This window comes from Helianthus annuus, chromosome 11 (genome assembly GCF_002127325.2).
Source record: "Helianthus annuus cultivar XRQ/B chromosome 11, HanXRQr2.0-SUNRISE, whole genome shotgun sequence".
Taxonomy (NCBI): Eukaryota; Viridiplantae; Streptophyta; class Magnoliopsida; order Asterales; family Asteraceae; genus Helianthus; species Helianthus annuus.
Genome location: NC_035443.2, coordinates 19269915 through 19276267, shown reverse-complemented (window position 1 = coordinate 19276267; position 6353 = coordinate 19269915). Strand labels below are relative to the sequence as shown.

At 35.5% G+C, this 6353-nt stretch overlaps 1 long non-coding RNA gene across 1 annotated transcript; it reads right to left on the bottom strand.

Moving 5' to 3' along the window:
• Positions 1 to 374: 374 nt before the first annotated feature.
• LOC110934421 lies at positions 375 to 3004 on the bottom strand. The gene is made up of 5 exons (XR_002588323.2): positions 2936 to 3004; positions 2443 to 2866; positions 2242 to 2358; positions 1579 to 1655; positions 375 to 957 (listed from the first exon to the last, which is right to left on the bottom strand). It is a non-coding gene; the product is annotated as an uncharacterized LOC110934421 (long non-coding RNA).
• Between the last annotated feature and the right edge of the window lie 3349 nt (positions 3005 to 6353).

Below are 6353 nucleotides of genomic sequence, written 5' to 3'. Positions count from 1 at the left end.
TTGACCAAAGTCAAACCACTGTTTTTAAAAAAATTGTCTGCTTGACCAAAGTCAAACCACTGTTTGCAAAACTATGATTCTTAGTGGTTCAAAAGTCAGCTTGAACAAAGACAAACCACTGTTTGACCAAATTCAAACCACTGTTTGACCAATGACAAACCACTGTTTTCTTCACAAAACAAACACTGTTTAACCCAACAGTGGTTTCAAACATATGTTTCCATCCATCTGTTAACCAAAGTCAACAGATGTATTAACCAATGTATCAACAGATATGTCAACAACAATGATTTTAAGTTAATGAGCATTATTTATGAAAAAAATAATACAAAATCATATTGAAAAAATAATACAAAATCATAAAATTACAAATGTGTAGTTACTAAATTCACTACTTTACTTTCATCCTTATTACATATGTATCAAATGCATAAGCAGTGAATAATAAACAATACATTAGAAAGACTATAAAAATATCAAGTTTAGCAGAATCACCAACAATAACAGATGTTGCTCGAAGTCGTGCTTGTAGACTAAGATTTGGTAACTTTTTCAACTCTCCGTTCAATTTCGTTCTTTTATCAGTTGCCGCCTTATCTCTCGCCACATATATACCAACTATTCCCACCAAAACTGAAAACTGCTCATCTTGCTTTTTTATCAACACCTCAATTATCTTCACTAACCCTTCTGTTCGTGAAGACCAATTACTACTGTGACCCTTCTTGTTAGCAGCATGTGTAGCATCATCTATCGACAGATCATCATCATCATTGTCGTTTGAATCATCGTCAGCTGCCATGTCATCCCCTTTACGCACAGTTAATCACTTCATCGAACCACCACCAGCCGCCAGCTTCCTTACTTGGCCAACACCCATGTTTCAAACTGAACTTGAAATGTTTTCATCTAAAGAAATATGCCTAGTATAATATGCCTAGTAAGAAAACCACCACCCTATGGTGGAGAATAAGAAATTGGTTAGCTATCATAATTTCATAATTTCATGAATGATGACTGTGTATTAAATTAAACCATTCTAAACAATGTCATATTGCCTACACACATGCCAATGTTAATAATAGACCTGTGTCACATCTAGATATGTATAGAGCCGAGCCGAGCCCGAGCTCGTTTAACATACGAAAGCTCGAGCTCGAGCTCGGCTCGATTCGAGCTTTATTTCTAAAGCTCGAGCTCGACTCAAAGGTAATTTTTCAAGCTCGAGCTCGGCTCGGGCTAGACTCGTTTAATATTTTATTAATTAATTTATATTAATTATAATTATTATTATACATATAATTTAGTTATTTTTTATATTTATATAAATGATATATTATTATATAAAGATATGTTTAATATATTAATAAAAAATATATAAACAGAAAGCTCGTTTAGGCTCGCGAGCCGGCTCGAGCTCGATAAGCGAAGCTCGGGCTCGGGCTCGTTTAATAAATGAGCTTGTTTTTAGGCTCGGGTTTGAGCTCGAGCTCGTTTAAGCTCGGCTTATTCGAGCTTTTTATGTGGTTGAGAGCACATTCAAACCATAAACAATTTAACTGTGAGTTTATGAGATACCTGAAGCACACCCATCCACTGTATTTGGTTGATATCAACTCCATAAGTTAAATCATCACGTCCATGGAAGCATCCACCTAGTGAGACATAAAAGCAATGATATCTCAACTCAATTCTAAGTATCCACCTAGTAAGACATTCAAATGCGGTTGACTTTTTTAATCACCCTTTTTAGTTCCGTTAGAATTTTCAATTAAATAAATAACAGGAAAAAAGTCAACATGAATACATAATGACAAATTCTAGCACTATGCAAAATGGGATAATCATGCCACACTTAACCACATAGTTAGCTGGCATCTAACATAATTCGAAGTTAGGCCAGAGCACTTAAGTGACATCCTATATATTTAAGGATCTGGAAATATATATATATATAAAGTATAGTACATTACGGCTTAACGTACTTCACGTACAACAACATGTGTGATTTGTTCTATAACATGCGTGATTTTCGATTTTTGAGTTATAACGTGCGTGATTTTAAAATGAATGTGCGTAATTACCTGTTGTACGTGAAGTACGTTAAGACGTAATGTACGTTAACCTTCCTCTCTCTCTCTCTCTCTCTATATATATATATATATATATATATATATATATATATATATATATATATATATATATGAAGCATAAAATAATATACAAAAGCAGAAGTCATACGCTGGAGTTTAATCTGTTCCCAGAAATCCATCGTCTCGTAAGTGTATAACTGCTTCTTTCCAAGCAAGAGGTGACAATATATCTTGATCCAATCTAACAAAATCCTTAGCATGCGTCCTGTTAAAAGAAAATAATATCTTAGCAATTTGAATACTTCAAGCTTCTACTGATACATGTGAAAATACAACACTGAGATCTTACTTTGTTGTCAACCGAAGGGCCTCAAATCGATTTAAAACTGAATCGCAATCAGCCGTAAGACATCAAAACAGATTGAAACTTGTTTGAAACTCATTTAAAATCAATCGAAATCACATAGAATCGCACCGAAACACGTCCGAGTCGATCACGGACACACACCAAATCGACGAAAACCTCCACTTCTCCTGCGTTGAACCAAGTTAAACCAGGGTTGAGGAAGCAGCACCATAAACCTGCAATTAACACATACATATCCTCATCATTATTTAACTATCCTACAAAAATATACGAAAACCCTAGATATATCAAATACAGATTTGAGATGAATCTAAATCAATCAAGAGATAATTTAAATACAAAACTGAGATGTCACGTTGCTAATATAACATTTCAAGCTTCCAGTACTCCACAGGTCTATAAACCCCTGCAAATTCATCGATCACCCACCGTTAAAATTTCAAGAAATATTGGGTGGGAACTTGTAGAAACTTACATGGATGAAGATGATCATCTGATTTGCTTCTCCTTCGCTTATTCCAATCCCAAAACAGTTTCTAAAAACCTGAATCATCAACTTAAATCGAAATCAATTTTAATATGACAAAGATAATCGCAAACTTTGAAACCTCCAAACATTTAATCAAAACTCATGAAATCAAACTTTGAAAGTACATAGCAAATTATTATATATTAATGTAATAAACACATTTTGTATTACTTGCATAATTAAACACCATACCTTCTTTAAATCTGCTTGTTCGCGAGGAAACGCTAGCGAACTCAAGGTAGTGATAAACTTCTTCAACGAAGAAGACCAGTGGTCCTGTTATCATATACAAGATACAAATAAAAATAATTATCATCACTATTCTTGCTAGACTTTCTAAATTAAAATAAAACCAGTTACAATCTTACAACTTGCACAACTCAAAAAGGAATTTGAATAAGACACTCTACCGGTTCATTTCGGTGATAGTCAATCCATTCTTCATCAAAAGCTTCCCACAGTCTATGCTGTAACATTAAACACCACTACACAAACATAAAACTATAAAATCACAGTAGCTAACTGAAATTAATCCTCTAAATATCAAATATTCAATTGTATTTTCAAATCTCAATGATGAGCTTGTTAATTGAGGTTTCCAAGCAATTTGTTGTTGAGTAAATGGTTGAAATTGTGTAGGTCCCTCTCAGAGGATGACGAACCTAAACCTTGTTATACAAACCCACTAGCGAGTGCGGAATCCAAGCTAGCAAGCAAACCGAGATGAAACAAGTATAAACACAAACACACAAAGGTTCACCGATTAACACCACTTGTATTAATACGAATTAAGGTTCCGGTTACAAGCACAATGTTTACAAATCAGTTTTGTAAACTCTCACTATGTGTGTGTGTGTTCTTGACAGAATGCACTCCCTATCTCTCGAGTATATCTTTCTGTCTGTGTGCATCTATCTCTCTTGAACACACTGCATGGGTATTTATACCCATACACAGCAGGTCTGACCGAAGGATCCGATAGATGTCACGAAGGATCATCTATCGATGTTAAACCTGTCGAAGGATCAGGAATACTGATCGAAAGATCATCTTTCGATCAGACTTCCATCGAAGGGTTCACAGTGACCTCGAAGGTTGATCTGTCGAGGTCCATCCATCGAAGGTTCAACTTTCGATCTCATCGAAGGATCTCACTATCCTTCGATGAGTTATCCTACGAGCCAGACATGTTACATTCATAAACTAACTGTTTGTCCAAGTCAAACTAGGAGGATAGTTAACTTGGTCAAACTTACAAGGCTAACTTAGACATCGTTTTACATCGAGACTGAATACAGACAAAGTACAGACACAAGTGCACCAACAAACTCCCCCTTGGCTGTAGCTTTGTCTCGATCTTCGATGGGTGCAGATTTGTCTCGATCTTGATCATCGTTGATCTTCATGTCTTCAAAACTCTGATGTCCTTTTACGTCTTCAATGTCGGAGGATCTTCAAGGTCTTCACGTCTTGAAAGCAGAGAGTGTATCAACAAACTACCCATATCGTGTAGGAAGTGTGTTGACAAACTCCCCCTTAACATAAGCTCCCCCTCGAGTTATGCTCGTGAAAAGCTTAATCTTTATGAAGTGAGATCCTTGAGGTGTTGATGATGGCCAGCGGCAACTCGATCATTATCATCACTTGAGTGCCTTCACGTCGTGTCTTCATTCCAAAGCTTATCATCGACCATGTTCTCCTTGCCTTTAGAATCTGCACATGCAAGAAATCTAAACGCGTAATGAGAACAACTGCTTGGAATATAGTATAAACAAAAGACACACGAATGACCATGTCACAATCAAATACCGTCCGACAGTTTGAAAGTTTAATAAATTTCTCAATTTTAGATTTAACTTTCAAAACTTGCAAATTTCGACCGTTTATGAAGATTTAGTCAATTCGGTTTTCGTTCAGGTTTCAGGTAACGAAGACTTGAGCTCCAACATCGTACGATCGAAAATAAAGTAGAAAGAAAATCTTTTTGGCTTTTATAAAGTTTATATTAAAACTCACCTAAAGTCTTTTTGGTATTTTTGAAATTAAAAGACAACAATTTTAATATCCTTTGAGTGTTATCAAACGACATCACCGCTAATGTCGTGCTGATATGCACCAAACGACGAAACTGTTTAAAAATAAAACAATAAAAATTAAGCAGTAAATAAATATATACAGACATTCTTTTTGCGAGTTTCGAGGGTAAGAGAATCATATCAGTGTACGGTCATGCCAAAACACTCTTGTTGTTCAGTTAGTTAACATTAAGATAAGCATCCTATACCAATTATCGGTATTGTTGTCCACTTAAGCTCAACTTATCAGATGTAATCATGGCGAGGGGATACGTTAAGGTATGATTTATACTTACCGACCGGTGTTCATCCACATCACGACACATTCCCGTATCAAGGTATGCACGAGAATTCATCTTACCGGTGAGTATACCGATTATCATCTGTTTGACCGTATATGATGTGAGATACTCACTTATTTTGATTTGAAAACAAGCCCTGTGTGATATAATCACTTATTGATGAGGAACTTGATTTTCATATGCATGAGGGCACAGGAGCAAGTCCGTGAACAGGTCAGTACTTCCGTACAACAGAGAGACGAACTTTACTCCCGGATAAATGTGATATTTTATCACTTATTTGTTTGGACATGTGATTGTTTATCACTTATTGAGGTCGAATGCAGTATGTAATATGTACACGTATGTATAGTATCATGGAAGATCTAGACTTGCGTCCCCGTTATTTTTCGGTAAAAGATACAACCATGATACCCAGATGATAAGCAACATAAAGACCGAATATTTCAGAACCTCGGCAATCTATCAAACGAAATTTCGGTACTAAGACCATATGCCAATGAATGGTTCCCACCTGGTCTTCAGTCGATTTAAGATTTATATAACCCTGCACACTTTAAAATGATTGTGAGCCTACCGATACATCTTATATAGAGCTGCTTATCGTTTTTCATTTAAGGTTTAAAGAGGTTTGAATAGACCACTGATGTACTATCATTTTCTCTTTTGCTCGCCAGGAAACTCATTTTTGTTTTTCTATTGTTTTTGTGTTTTTGAAATTTTTCGATGTTTTTGGATTTTCCGATTTTTGGATTTACTCCCCCTAAAATCAATAAACTAAGACAAATTTAAAAACACAAAGGTATTTACAAAAATGATTTTCCGATGTTGGTTTACTCTTGCTTGACCTTAATGCCGTTTACCAATAATAAAAAGTCAAATCTTAATTTGTCAAATGCTTTGGTAAAAAAGGTCGGCACGTTGGTCATCGGTGTGGACCTTAACAACATCGATTAGCCTTTTCTCAAAGCAATCACGTATGAAATG